At 40.0% G+C, this 15,772-nt stretch overlaps 1 protein-coding gene across 3 annotated transcripts in view; it reads right to left on the reverse strand.

The window, feature by feature from the left end:
• The window catches only part of COL8A1 (collagen type VIII alpha 1 chain), a 94,186-nt gene extending 83,767 nt beyond the window's left edge, over positions 1–10,419 (reverse strand). For 2 of the 3 annotated variants that reach the window (XM_049824964.1, XM_049824962.1), the window contains exon 1: positions 7,535–7,596. The gene's annotated coding sequence lies outside the window, so the exon portion shown is untranslated. Of the gene's footprint in view, positions 1–7,534; positions 7,597–10,340 lie in introns of those variants that run through there. The other variant, XM_049824963.1, reaches the window with a different exon arrangement.
• Positions 10,420–15,772: the final 5,353 nt, after the last annotated feature.

Consider the following 15,772-nt stretch of genomic DNA (forward strand, 5'->3'; position numbering starts at 1 on the left):
TGGCAATTATTTGGCATTTTGATTCCTGCCCCAACTAGTGTCTATTCTTTCTTTGCTGAAGATGGAAGGATACGCCTGTGGTTAAATCACTGGCCTAGGGATTAGGCAAAGTGGGTTCTGCTCAGATTTTAGTCTGTATCCTTAGCCAGGTCACTTAAGCAAGAATTTTGAAAAGTACTCAGCACCCACAGACAGGATCAGATTTTTTCAAAAGCGCTCCACTTCCACTGAGGCAGCAGCCAGATGATCAAAGGAACTTTTCAGAAAATTTGGCTGTGAGTGTCATTGCGAGAGCTACTGGGTGCTGAGCAGTCATGAAAATCTGTTTCTCATTGAGGTGCCCGGATGGGAACCAAGCTCTCCAACTAGCCCCCATCATGACAGAAAGACACTTGTGAATTTTGCCAGGAGCAATCTCTTGAAATGCTACACCAGCAACTTTCTCTGTGCCTCAATTTCCTCTAAAATGAGAGTGATGTTGCCAGGGTGCTTGTAAGGATACATTCATTAATCTACTGTATGTGATGTTCTTGGATGCTTCTGCAGTCAGGAGAGGGAGGTGAAGTGTTTGTAGTATAATATCTTTCCAGACATACCGATCATTTGTGTAAGCAAGAGTGTGTTAAAGGGACTGGAGCAGGAGCCCAGGAGTCAGCTTTGCTTTGTGTACAATTTACAAGCCTTCAGGTTCAGGAGCTGCTCCTCTCTGTTTGCCTTAAACACTTGATCGTGAATCAGGGCTCCGCCATGCTGGGGGATGTAACTCATAGATCAAAAAGACTCACCCTGAAAAACCTTTGTGCTAAACAAAGTGGGGTGGGGAGAATATATTGGAAAGAAATTATAAAGGTGTTCCATTCAGCCTTCTGAACTCCCTGCCTGTTGAGTACAGTAGTTTTATCATTTTCCTTCCTCACGTGATATTTCTTTCCTCATATCCCACCAAAGCATTTGGTATTTTGGGGGGAGTTTTGGAGTTTTATAATTCAACTTTACAAGACTGGTTACTCTCCTTATACTAGATACCCACATACAGTAGTATTTTTGCAGATGGGCTTTTTTTGTTTTAAGACCAAAGAACCTTAACTTCAAAATGGACATTTTTTTCTTTTTTTTTTTCTTTTAACTTACAGTGGCCTCAATTTTGCCTCCAGATGGGGAAATCTGAAAGGTCCTGAACCTCCTGTGGTGCGTGCTGGAGCAGCCTTCCTTCTCTTTCCAAGTAGCCTCCCCTCACAGGACACGACATTTTCTTTCCAGCAGAGAGTGGAGCCCCCCCTCTGCCCCCCTCATTTTTGGCCTTCCAGCACTGTCCGCATCTGCGCGAGCTAATGCTACCCAGATCCTTCTCAAAGGGGCACGGAGGGCTGGCACGCAGAAGCGAAACCCCCGGGCTGTATCTCCAAAACCCAAGAAACCTCAAATGCATTGTGTTTCCATAAATGCTCCTCAGCTGACTGGGCTGTGGGGAGTTTCTGGTCTCCTCAACCCTTGCCTCTCCTTTGGGAATGGGAGGTGCAGGCTTTGAATCCCTTTTCTGACTGCCTATGTGCAGAAATGGCGTTAACGTTGGAGCCGGGCGGAAGCACAGAGCCACAACGCGAGGCGGGAGGTGGTACACCGACATGACGGGCCCGGCCTGACTGACGAGGAGCCCCTAACCGCGGCTGCCCTGAGGCCCGCCGAGGGCGAGCTGTCACCGCCCCGCCGGGCGATGGCGCCTTCCTTCAGGGCTGTGGCGGCAACAGCGCGGCCCGGCCGGGGGCGGGCTCGCGCCGTGACCGTTACTGGCGGGTAACGGTCGCCGAGCGGGGCGGAGCCCCGAGGGTGCCTCGCGGCTGAGGCGGTGCGGCGCGGCCTCTTCAGCGATTCAACTTGGTCCAGGCTCTGTGGGACGCAGGTGCTTAACGGCCACTTGTGTTACGGTGTTTTAAAACAAAATGGGGGTTCCGTCGGTTCGGGTTTTGTTTTTTTAATAACTAAAGGGTCACTAAATTGAAGCCGCTGACACAAACCCCTGCTATCTCGACAGCTTTTGGCCACCAGGGACAACATTTCATGTTTCCCTGTACTCTCAAAAGACTTATAAGCAGTTGAGCAAGCAAAAATGTTTCTCCTCATCATCTTGGGTGGCGGGGGGGGGAGAAGCTGGGAAGGAATGGTTGCTGCGCCCTGAGCTGAAGTCTGTGGTGCTGAGTGCCCCCAGAAAGCGCCAATTTACTGCTTCAGTTAGCTTCAGCTTTGGTGAGAGTTGAGGGAGCCGCTCTCAGTCTCATGGATGCGGTTGTTATTTTGAAGGATAAGACTGTATGTTATGAGTGTCCACCAAGCTAAAATTCCAGCTCCCAAAATGTGCTTGATGAATGGAGCATTGAAAATACAATAGATTTCTGTTCACTTATTTTTTTAAATACTTGTTTTCATGAGATAAACAGTAGAAAGTTGAAAGCACATGTAGCAGAGAAGACGTCTCTGAGCAGTCACAAATTTAATTTGTTTTGCTTGTGTTTCGTAGTCCTTGAGTTCTTGAGAGCGTTCAGCATACGAGTGACAGATGTGATGTTGAAAATAGGGTGTTTCAAAAGAATAATATAAAATATTCATTGCAAGTGAATTCTGAACTCAGTGAAAGGTAGTTTTTGTCCTTGAAATTTGAACCTAAGAGCTCTCTTGCCTTGATTGTGGAACAGAGATGCACCATAAGAATCACAGGCCAAAACTAACTGGTAGCTTGATTTTTAGGTACTGAGTATTTGCAACTAGCTGCTTAAGAGCAACTTAAAAATGAGATGCAATGAAGGTGACATAACAAAAGACAGCTGAGATGAGTGGATTTCCTTTAAACTACAACTTAAAAGCCATCTGATAATTTTATAGCAGTACAAAAATAAAAAATTTACTGCTGCAAATGAATCTTTAATCAAGTATCAGGCTTGGATGTTAAACACATCTAAAAACTAAAGTTTTCTTTATTTCCAGATTAGTATGAGCAATATTTTTAGCTGAGGCTAGTTACACAAGCTTAGGGAGCAACCCTAAGATGTTTTTCCATGTTTCCTGATGTAATAAATTATGCCCAGATCTCCAAAAGATAGTAATAGTCTGTAGGAGTTCTAAGCATAAGAACTAAGAAAACACCCTTGCAATGGCAGCTTGGACTGTACTGCATAGACCTCCTAAACTGAGCTATGCTGGTTGGAACTGGAGGAGAGCAGGAATTCCTGCAACAGGCACAGAACATCCAACTACTGCACCGCTTCCTTCTGTGGAAGACAGAAACTGCTGCTGTGTCTGCACCTATATGCACATACAGCAAAACAGTTCAGAGATCTCGCTGCCCAGACTTGCATGCAACTTGTGTGCACAGTAGGAACTCAGTTCATTGTGAACACCTTCATCCTTCACTGGAGCATATTTTTTGAGCTATTCATCTGGAAGGCTGGGATAGGATGGGACAGAATCCTTCCAGTTGTTGCCTTTTTAGTTCATGTAGGGAATTACTATTTAATAAATAGGCAGGGTAGCTCCTGTGAACTGACATTCAGCCTGTGAATTCTACATTAAAGTACCGAGTCTTGTCCAGTAATCTACAGCAGCATATCAGAAATAGTACTCACAACAAGTATTCCAGTCTCAAAATGCATTCAAGTGGAGTTTAGTAATGATTACAGCCATTTTTGAAAGCACAGCTGGATTTTACTAAGCTCTGTCCACCCTCAGCAAAAGTCTTTCCATTCATTGGAGGGCTTGTGCCCTGTTTGACAGCTCTTTTTTTTTTACCCTCTTTAAGTTAACCAGAACTTGGCTTTGGCCCTTTAAATCCTTTTCCCTATCAACTCAGCAACCACAGAGGCAGTTTATTACTGAAAAGAAATCTAAGAATCAGTTTTGGCCAGCATTGTCTTGGAAAGTTCATTTTATTAACATGGTTTTGGTTTTATTTCAAAAACACTTTGACAAGCACTGACATTTTTGGAACCAGTAAAGCACAAGAGACATACTCCTAAAGGCCCAAGCTTTGCATTTTTCTGCAGCGAACAATGTGATGTGCTACTATGGTAAATTCAATTCAAGCCACTGACTGAAAGGAAATAAGTACTGAGTGTTGTCTTTTTTTCCTTCATTTTCTAAAATACGTTTTGTGTGAATGCTAGTGCTTGTGGGATGTACTTGCTTAACTACTCTTAACTTATTTCCTTTTTACCTATAGTACAGGTGACACGTATCAATGCTGGCAACATAAACTTTTCTCACAAGCCTGCTTTTATTGCTCGACTTTGACCTAAAGTAACTACATCTTGACTTTTTGCTGAGATTTGCCAGCAAGGGTCCCAGTTGTGTGTTTTATATTAATGTCCATCAACTGAGAGTTGGACTAATATGATCTAATTAATTTACAACGAAATACTGGGAAATATCCGAACACCTTCTTTTCCTTTTTCAATCTTTCTTTTTCTTTTTTTTTTTTTTTTTTTTTTTAAGGCAAGCTGAAAGAAATTCTGTTCTCTGAGCCACATAAAAGACCCTTGTTCTGATACTCTGCATTCACTGGAGCTCCACACATGGTGGGAAGAATGGAAGGGCAGACTAGAGGTAAGTCATGTGCTGGCGTAAGCAGACTTGAATGCTAGATTTCTTCAGTGGTAAGTTGACTGTATTTGGTATAAGTGTCCCTGGGGCTGTGCCATCATCCATTCTGTCCCTTTGAAAATTACATTGAGTAAATGAGAGGCAATGTAAGCATCTCCATTTCAGAGACTGTAGTGTAGTATATATACGTGTTGTTGCTTCACATCATAACACTGGGTTTTGTTAGAAACTTGTTTTGCTCTCTGGAATTTTCAATTGCAAAAATGGACAAATGCTTTGCTTCAAGTTCCCTATGCAAGTCTACAGTGCGCTACTGTCCACTTCTTACTCTCAGAGAGAAGAATGCAGCAGTATGTTGGTCTGGAAAGAGTGGCTGATTTTTTAGTTAGCAAGAAACATATGCTGCAGATGTTTCAAAAATCTGGCTTTTAAGATACTTTTGATATCTAGTATGTCAAGCTGTTAGTTTTGACTCATTCTCCCTTTAATAGTATAGGTTATGTGTATCCTATACGTTGCTGTGATAGATTCCTGGGAGCTGAAGTGAACTGGCATACCTGACCCAGGAGTTTGTAATTTTTAGAGCTATGAATATTTATTGAAAGTAGAAACTGTTTCTTAAGTTTGCAGTATATTTTTCTCATCTCAACTTTATTTCAGAGTGACTGCATAAATTGTGTGACCTGTTTCTCCAGTTGCATAACAAGATTATACAGGCCTTTCACTACAAGGATGGAAAAGAACTAGTTAGGTTCTTATTCAGTTTTGTTTTGATTTGTGGGGTTTTTTTTAGGTTGGAGTGTTCTTGTTGGTACCATTTATTTCTTTTTTTGCAAATGTGGAGTTCTCAGAAGCTGACATTCTGAAGTGTTACAATTTGGGATTGCCAAGAATATTTGTGATAACTGGCCAGATGTCTCTAAACTGAGTGTAATGAACACACACACACACACACACACTTTTCTTGAAGAGGTGGAACAAGCAAGGTGTGCATATGATGCATGACAGAAGGATGCTCTAGCTGCGTAGTATTATGAAAGGCATAACTGCTAGCATGCTTCTCAAATCTTAAGTGGAAAGTTTCTTACCTCCCAGGAACTCCATATTATTTTTGAGTGCCCTCATGTTGAACTCAGTGTAGTTGTTGATGAGACCCTATAAAGAATGATGTCCACATACATGCACAGACACCACAGTCATCAGTTTACCGCATGCACACAGCACTGGGAATAGAACTTAAGACCTTCGCCTCCGCAAACACAGCTGCTCATCTGGCTGTGGGCTTTGTAGCCAGCAGAGGGAACTGATAAACGCTCTCATAGGGCTGCTTTATATATTTTTTTCTAACCAAGAGAGGGCACTGATTCTCACTCCCTTTTGAAAACCCCTCAACAGTTTCACCTGCCATTCAAGAAGCAACAGACTTACATTCATCTTGCTTTTGCTATAAAATATGGACTTGCATGAAGAAGTTTTAATCATCAAAAGATGTCCCTAGACTGCATAGTGGTATTAATCCCCTGCAGTGCAATTATGAGACATTAAATTCATTACACATCAAGACAATTACAGAAACACATCCAACATTTCAGGAGTACAGGGAGACCAAGCACAATTGTTTACTGATGTGTACAGAGAATAGGCACAGTTATTGCACAAGACCCACAAAAGGCTTCAGAACCAGGACTCTTCATTATCTTTTTAAACACACATAACTCCACAACTTTTGCTGAAAGAGAATTACGTTAGCACAAAAGAATAGATCTCACTTTCTGGAGGGAAAGCCACAAAAAAAAGGCAACATCACTTAAACAAAACTCTAGAAGGTGTAAGTGGCAAAAGTAGGAAACTTTTATACAGTTAAATACAGAAATTTGTTGTTCTTAATCAGACAGAACAAGTCACATCTAATGTTTTTGTCTTTTCTTGTGCCTCACTACAATAACTCCATTGAACCATTGCTCTTTTAGAAATACGACATTAGTGAAAATTATCTCCCTGTAGAAGGAAAGAACCCAGAGCTTAGAATAATTGGAAGGCCAAAAAAGTAATGGAAAATATAGGGATATATTTAAGCCTCAGGGATAAAACTTAATCTTTCTTCCCCTGAGATATATAGCAAGACATAGAATAAGTGGGCAGAAAATTCTGCCTTGTAAATGTGCCTATGGATGTATGAAAATTGTCTTACCTTCTACAGCAGGTGGTGACATGACCATTAATGGTTCTTTTCCTGGTCCTTATCACTCCTGCTACTCCTCCAGTTACCTCTCACACAGTCACTATTTTATTTACGAGCAATGCATGCTTAGTGGTAATTTTCAAATTAAAAGAATAAGAGACAAGGCCTCCATTGCTAGGGCAATTACTCTAGAAATCAAGTGTTGGAATGTGCTAATTTTTCTTTTTTTTAAATGCAGTATTTGCAAGGCCTCAGGAGCAATTAGGAGTCTGTACCCTCGTAAATTAGCTCTAGGTTTAAAAACCAAAGGGATAGGGCAAAGCTGGTGGGTTTGGGGGGTGGTGGTGTTCATTTGTTTGTAATGGGTATGAAATTATATCCTATACGTTTATAGAGGTGGCACATGATAGCAAATGTAGAAAAGAAAGGAAGAATATATTCTACATGCCATACAAGATCCAGGTGAATAATTTTGCTTAAGTACCATGTGCTTCTCTTTGAGCTCTTTACTGCTACTGAGTTACCAAGACTGAATTCTTATAGTTAGATGTTGCCCATCATTTGTGGTCCATGGCAGTGGATCTCGGCTTGCTCATCCTGCCAAGAGTGGGTTGGTCTCTAACCACAGAGGGTAAGAAAGAGGTGGTCTTTTGGTTATTTATTTATTTATTTATTTACCCCCTCCAAGAATGATTTGCAAATCCTGTAAAGGGATTTGTAAAGGGTTTCACAGGAAGTTCAAAAGTGTTAGGAGTAAATTACCTCTCTCAAGGTTTGTCACTGGAATTCTCCCTGCTGTTCAGCCCGAAAGTGTCATGCAAAGACAGATCAGCTGCAAAGGGGTGGAATTCATAAGGCTGAATACAAAATGAAGAATGGGATTAAAGTGCTGTACTGCAACCCAGGAGAGCTAAATCTGACTCTACCATGAATTTTCACTGGAACTGTAAGCAAAACAGTCCATGTATTTAGTATCAGCATGGCCAGAGGAAAACATATCTCTGCCTCTCAGAGAGGTGGGTGAAAATAAATTCATGAAGATCAATGTCTCACAAGCAGTCATAGCTGCAGGCCTATGCATAAATAAGCAGACAGTGATATGTTTATCCTGTGTTTCTAGTGTATCTGTATCTAGTGTAACATTTTTGACAGCAGTGGGAATTACACTAGTGGCTTAAGTGGGCATTAGTGCCCTAAATGAACACCTAAAAAACCTTAGCACAACCACCAGGAGAAATAGCTGAGCATGCCTGCTTAACACTTAACTGGTCTGTGGCTGAAAAATTACTATAGTCTCTTCACCTTTATTCTGTTATTTTAAAATGTTATGGTCATTACTCGAAAAATCTGAATTCGTCGTTCTCCCACTGATTCACTTTTTTTTTTAATTGTGGTTGTAGCGCTATTTTAAAATGACAGTATTTTTATCTTAACACTAGTATGCTTTGATCTTATAAAAAGGAGTTTCAGATCAGCACAGAAGTCAATAAATGCATTCCTAGACATCTAAGTTCTCTTGGAGACCTGCTGGGTGCAGTTTCCCTTCATCCCCTGCTGCAAAGTGATGCTAAACTGAATTACCTACTCAGCCTAAGAGAGAAATTGCTCAGAGGAGATTCTGATCTAAATTAGACGCATTCCTTTGAATAGAGTTTTCTTAATATGTCCTGCAATCCATTTTTCAAATGCCAAAACATTGCATTTCACAGCAGGCTTTAATAAAAGGTATTTTACTGTGTACAAATTTCCTGGCAATGTGGCAAATGCACTTAAATTTTTTTTTTTTCTTGAAAATTGTTCTGTTAGAAATTTTGATTTATCTGATAGAGTAAAATTCTGTGTGAACAGTGAGGCTTTACTGCCAGATTGTAGACCTAAATTCTGTATGCATTACACTTAAAAATCACATATCTGTGTTTTACAAGAGGGGTGTTTTTGGAGAGAGAAGGGAGGTTTGCTATAAAAATCAGATGTTAACTAAGGAATAAAATTTTGTAGCTCAGAGAGAGAATGCCAGTTATGATGAAAACCATTGGGCTCTTCTATAGGCAATTTATATGGATTACTTGGATGCAAAAATAGTTTTACTGTAAGCCTGCTATAGAAAGCACTGTGCTTTGTTTTTGAAAACTTCCATTTGTTTGGGTTTTGGGTTTTTGGTTGGTTTTTGGTTGTTTTTTTTTTTTAAAGATACTTATGTAATCTTCCAGGCAAATAGCTGAAGGCAGTGCTTTCTTTTCCCCATTAGTTACAATAGATAACATATAAAATACAGAAAAAATCTTAGGTAAAGTATGCAGGAAAGGGCACTTTGAGCAGAGTTCTGCAGTTGTTATACAGTACTATAGCTTAAAATGTTTCAACTAATGTGAATACAGCTACATGTGGACATAATTCTTTTTTAGAAAAGACTTTTTATTTGGGGAAAGAACAAAAAAGAGTCAATTTAGAGAACTGTTTGGCTATCAAGAAGAAAATATCATTTTCTAACTGCAGGATGTATTACATAGATTAGAAGCAAAAAATTTACAGACAGCTTTCACTGCTTGCTTTTGGTAGTTCATGCTTTCCTTCCTCTCTGAGCACTGGAGAGAGGCATTCTAGGATTAGGATTTCTATGATGGAATTTTTTTAAACAGGTGACTTTGTGTTGGAAGTGCACTGACTTGCACAACATGAGAAACTGGTACTAGTCACTAATAGATTCATCTCTGTGAGGATGGATAGATGAATAGAAGGGAGTGCAGATATAGTTTTCAAACCACTTTTTCATGTTTCAGCTGTTCAGTAGCTGTCTCCGAAGCACTTAACTATTCCTTCCTCTAGTATGAGAAATGCCTATGTAGGCAAACTGTAGATAAAATATAATACAAGCTGATCTAGAAATTTCATAGACACACAAGGTCTGTTGTTCCAAGAAACAGAACTTTGCTTGTGAAATGTGTATTTTAAGCATATTTGGTACCAGATAGTGAATTCCATCAGCATTATTACTGTGCTTCTGTGAGGGCTTAAGTTCCATCACACTTTTTTTAAAGGCAGTGAAACCTGTGAAGATGCACTCAGTCCCAAGATCGGCTCAATCTGGCTAGTCAATAATAATAACAGTAATAAAAAACAATTCCTTCCTTAAATTACCACTAAGCTGTTTGGTTTGGTTTTTTTTGTTTGGTTTGTTTTTTGGTTTTTTTTTCCCCCTCAACCAGAATTTAAGGAAGCTTTAGAGTGTAGTTTTTTTGATAACTTTAGACTGAGAGGGAGACTACTAAGAGGGATAATAAATTGTTAGAATTGGTCTGGGTATACACTAATCTCTTCAAAATAAATCAGAAAGGGAGAGAAGAACTTTTCCCAGCCACACAGTGTTTCCCAGCAAGATCTGTTGTTATTTCATTGCTAGAACAACAGACTGTTACTAACTTAAATGTCAGATGACACTACATCTGAAAAAAAAAAGGGGGGTGGGGGGGGGAAGCCAGCACCACCCAGCAAGGCAGTGCTAGAGTTCACATTAAGACTTCCTCACAATATCTGGTTAGAACAGAAACCTGAAGAGCAGTAAGCTTACCTTGAGTATACAAGATCCAAGGAGAGAAGATCACTGGCTCAGAACAGTGGAGGACTGAGAAAGTGCTCTGATCTGCTGCTGGTAGCATGCACTTGGCTTTTATGTGCAGGTGGGAGGAGCTGCTCCCTACGGTAGGTGGGCAGAGAGGATAGCAGGCAGACAGCCTTCAGAAGGCATTGTAGGGTAGGTTTTTGCTCTTTGGGGACAGAGAGAGGCAGAAAAAGCAAGCTGGGTGGCATTTACAGGAGGAATAGTGTTGGATATATTTGTTGTTGTTTTTTCTTTAAATATTTAATTAAGTAAAGATTTTCTACTCTGTTTCTCTGAATCTTTGAATTATTCCAGTTACAGTTATAATGCTACTAGGTATCACTTTGTCTTTTGGAAGGATTTTTACAGCAGTGAGGTAATAATGCAAAGTAGTTATCAGAAAGGCTGGTGTTTCTCCTTCTAAGAAGTGATAGCTATGAAGCAGCAGCCCCTTGATCCTTGAAGTTGTCTGTTTACTCAGGGATTGAACTTCCTTTATATTCCAAATATCTACTAGATCTCAGCTCCGGAATCCTCCTAAGTTTCTGTTGTGCTGAACTACCCAGCTTTTCTTTGACGCAGCTGTAACATGTTCCATGTACACACAAACTGAGCAGTTTTATTGTTCCCTGTGTCTGAGTTCTAAATAATTTTCCCAACTGGTATTCTCAAAAGGCAAATGTAGCCAAAAAGACAAACCAGCAGGAATATGCATTCCTGGTGGTTTCTGTGTAAAATTATTCATTGTTCATTTTAACTCATTCATTGCTTTCAGGGCACAGAAGAGCAGATGGCACAGTGTCCAGACACTGGCTCCTGCAGGTGAAACAGGCAGTTGTACCCATCTGGAATACTCTAATTCCGTATTTGCATATGTCCCTGCGTGAGGCATCTGGGCCTGTATTATTTACCATAATACATGAGTAAAACCTGTGTCACATTGGAACATTAGTGAGTGGAGAAAGCCAGAAAGATAGAACAGAAAGGGGAGGACAGTGGTGTTAAATCAAGAGAGAGGCTAGAGAAGGTGCATTCTGATTAAAAATCCAGGGAGGACTTGGCAGAAAAATGAATGAGAACCTGAGTTCACAGAGTTGAGATAAGCAAGTTTGTAGTGAAGGTGATGCTGATGAGATATGATATATACTGCTTCTTGCACTAAAGCGCCAAACTGGTCGCTGGATAAGGAGGTATGAGATGCTTATAGAACCTAGGAACTTCTGTCAATATCCTGAATTTGCTCTCAGTGTTAGACTTTGGTGTCTGTATTTTGAGATCTGAATATATATATGCTATGATCAGTGTAAGTAGGTCTCAAGTCCTAAGATGTTTATGTTGGGAGTGCTTTATTAAGTCTTATGATGGACTCTTAGTAACATTCACTTCTTTATCTTTCTTCTCCTTTCCTCTTGACTATAATGATCATTTTGAGGAAAAAAAAAAAGTAGTACTGAGTGAGTTGATCAGAATATACTTCGTTGCACGCAACTTTATTTGTTTCTGTCTTTTTAGAAAAAGGCTTACAAATCAAGCACCCATCAACTTGGATGTCAGTGTTATATGGCAGAAGTAGCTGCATAACCCTGGTGCCTCTGTGAGATTTAGAACTGTCAAGCTGAAAAGGACTGGTTAAATTGCTAATATATCTTACAGGTATCAGGTTGCTGTTGGATAGGGCAATTTTTACATTATGGCAACTAACTGCGAAAAAAAGCATGTTATTTCATTATTTTGTCATTTCTGTAGCACTCAATATATTTTTACAGTTCTCATTAAGAAATAAGTTTCTGCTCTGAAGAGATTACAGTGTGCTTTTAGGAAGGCTACATGAAGTAATGGTAACATGGGAATAGGGAAAGCAAAGGTACAAGTTACTGCAATATGTTTATGTAATTAGTTCAGTTATGGCACCTTCTAATGGTTCAATTGATTAAATGATGTACATAAACTGGAATTCTACTCAGAATTAACATCTAAACAAGATGGTTTTGTACTTGGAAAAATCTAGATCAAGATTTTCAGAAATTAGAGGGTAAATAGGTACCCATGTCCTTATCTGATGATTAAACTGTTCTTACTGTCTCAAAATTGCTGAGCTTTCTGTAGGTCCCTTTTTAAAATCAGTGGAGACTTCTATAAACTCAGTACCTTCTAAAGATCAGGCTCTTTTTTCCTTGGGAACAAAAGTTTAAATGTAGAGGACTAGCTAGCTTTTTTTTTTTAAGCTCTTAACCCTAAACTTCAGGTGCTAAGCGCCACTTCACTTCTCAGAAGTGAGTCAGCACTCAAGCCAGCTCAGTGAAACTCCTCCATACTCTGTTGGTTGTGTGCACTGATCTTGTGTGCTACTGTACTGCAGACTCAAAGGTAGCCTTACCTTTTTACACTTCTAGAAGAGAAGAATTAAAGATGTTTTTCTTTAGTTCTTTCCTTCTCGAAATCTTAACGTACTTTATAAGTGTTAAATAAACCTACCAACACAAAAATAGATAAAAAGTATTAGACCTATATTAAAGCACCACCATCATGCAATATATGGAAGATTACCTGATGAGACTACAACATTAGGCACAGACCTGTGATTTTCTAGTTACTAGTTGCTTCTAGTTACTACATTGCTTACCTTCCCTAATGTGATTTTTAGTAGGTGAAAAATTTACCGAAATGTCCATGGGAAATTTCATTTAGGTCATCACAAGATTGACTGGATTGCAGGGCACACTGCCAGGCTGGACAGTAAATTCAATGTGGACACATGGCAGAAAGGGTGGTCGTGTTCCTATGACTAGGAGTGATGTCCAACCTTTCAGTTCCCATCTGCCTTTTAAAAATAAAGTTATTCTTTCAACAGACACTTCAGTGCTCTAGCCCTCTTGCTCTGTTCTTGCCCCAAAATGTCCAGATTGGTTTGCAGTGAGCTCCAAGAACTGTTTGAGGCAGCCTGTGCTTTCCAAAATCTGTATCAGGTATTTGCTTTACTTGATGGTAGGGCTACACCTGTAGTGCAGAATAGAACTGTTAGTAAGGGAATCAACTTCATGAAAGTACCTTAGACTTGGATAGATCATTTTAGCACACTTTTGGGAACCATGCACAATTGCTATTCAGTGAGTCTTCTATTAAATTTGTTCCAGCATACAAAGTGTATAGCGAAGAACAATTATTAACAGAGGTGGCATCATCCTTAAAACACAGGTTAAAACTGTAGCCATGCAAATGACAGACATTTCACTCTAGGTCTTTTAAAAGGAGATATGCCAAGATTCCTGCATTTGTTCCATAAAGGAATTAAGCGATTACTCTCAGTTTGCTCTGAATGTAACTGAGCTAAAATAATGTGTCTGAATGTATTGGGGGTGAATGCAGAAAGAATCACCCTGAATAGACTGGGAGGTTGAACCTTTGCAAATAAATCACAATTTATGTAGCATCACAGCAACAGCTCAGGCTACTTGCTGTTTGGTGGTATTATCAAAGGAGGAGGGTCCCCAAACAGTTAGATAGCATGGTGATGGGAGAAGATTAGCTATCAAGATAGAGATGTCAACATTTTTTTTAAACACAAAACAGACAGAATTAGAGGGAGACCTCCTAATGTAAAGTGGGATAATACAGGTAATAGTAACCTTATAAGGTAAAAGTTAACTCTTCCAAATTTCAGCTATAATTTAAAAAATGCCATAATTGAAGAAAGAGGAAGATATTTCAGAGTTTTGTTGTGACATTTGTTGATAAAAAAATATTCTGAACAGCCTGCAGGTAAATTTCTGTTAAGCTACACAACCCTCATGCAAATATGTTCTTCTTTTCATCTTATTTTACCGTAGAACCAAAGACAAGAACAATTTCTCCATTTGACCAGTAGTATATTTTATTAACCTATGGTTTCAGGCAACATTCTGTCTTCTGTCATGTTTCCCGTCATTGGAAATTTTATCCAAAGTCTTTCCAGCAAATTTGCCTTTTAAAGAATTAAATGTGACAGTGTTGCAGTTTTTATAGAGCATTGTTGGGGTTTTTTTACAGTAAAGACTCACAAACCTAGAGAGGAGAGTAAGGGGAGAGAGTGAACAGTTTTCAAAGTACCAGCTCAATTAAATTTGTTTTCTCTGCATTATACTGAGAATCTGTCTGATACTGCCTTTCAGATATGCATCCATAGCTTAGGTCCAGTCAGACAGTCCAGCTGCAAAACCACTGTATACCAATCCAATGCAGGATACAAAATCAGGATACATTTTGAAAGTGCAGATCTTGCATTCCAGATAAGTATACACCAAGGCTTGAATGTGCTTGTGGAGGGAGCACATTTAAGAGATACATGCCTACCTCAAGCAATGTTTCCTCCTGAATGGCAAGGTTCATTCTTTAGCACATAACCTGATAGAGGCAGAATTGAAAAAAAAAAAACTGAAAAGAATTGATACAGAACATACTGTAGCCGTAACTAATGCCATTTTGTGTGTGTGTTGCCTGTGCTGTTTGTTTGGTGTTGTGTCCACCAATGAAAGGGGAATGCAGTCCAAAGCTGCTAGTATTAGATCAATCAGTCCAGCCTACGGTTGCATCATTTATCTCCTATATTTACTGAATTACTGTATCTGTGTGTCGGCTCTGGAACTTCCACGGGGATTCACTAGCTGATGTTGATGCTTACCATATAAAACCAGAAAAAAGATACATACTTTAACAGAGCGACTCTTGGCAGTGTTAACTTAAAGACTGGCTGTTCCTCTAGAAGGTATATGATGTAGCGTAAGCCAAATTGAACATACAAAGGCTGGGAACTCACTGGCTGGGGAAGCAGTTCTGCTAAAAACAATGGGAGAGTCTTGCTAGACAGCAAACTGAACGTGAGTCAGTAGTAGGCTATGGCAGCAAAGAAGGACAACAGTATCTTGGACTGTAAGAAGAGCAGCACAGCCAGTAGCTTGGGGAAAATGATTATCCCCCTCTACTCAGCATTTACTAGGCCATATTTAGAAGACTATGTCCAATGTTGAGCTTCCCAGTGCAAGAAAGGTATCAATGAACTGGAGTGAGTTCAGTGGAGGGCCACCATGATCACCTTCAGGGCTGCAGCATTTGCACTTTGAGGGGGGGCTGCAGGAACCAGGCTTGTTCAGCCTGGACAACAGTTGGTTTGGGGGGGACTTAACAAACAGCAGCCTCCTGTACCAATGAGGAGGTGGAGCCGGACTCTTCACAGTGGTGGTAGGACAACAGACCTAAGTTTAAAGAAGGGGGGTTGTGTCTGGATAGAAGGAAAAACTTTTTCCCTGCAAGAGCAATCAGGCAGTGGAGCTGGTTGTCTGGTGAGGCTGTGCAGGCTCCATCCTTGGACGCTTTCAGGAACCAAGTGGATAAAGCCCTGAGCAGCCTTTTCTGACCTCATGGCTGAT

This window comes from Accipiter gentilis, chromosome 21 (genome assembly GCF_929443795.1).
Source record: "Accipiter gentilis chromosome 21, bAccGen1.1, whole genome shotgun sequence".
In the NCBI taxonomy this organism is placed as follows: Eukaryota; Metazoa; Chordata; class Aves; order Accipitriformes; family Accipitridae; genus Astur; species Astur gentilis.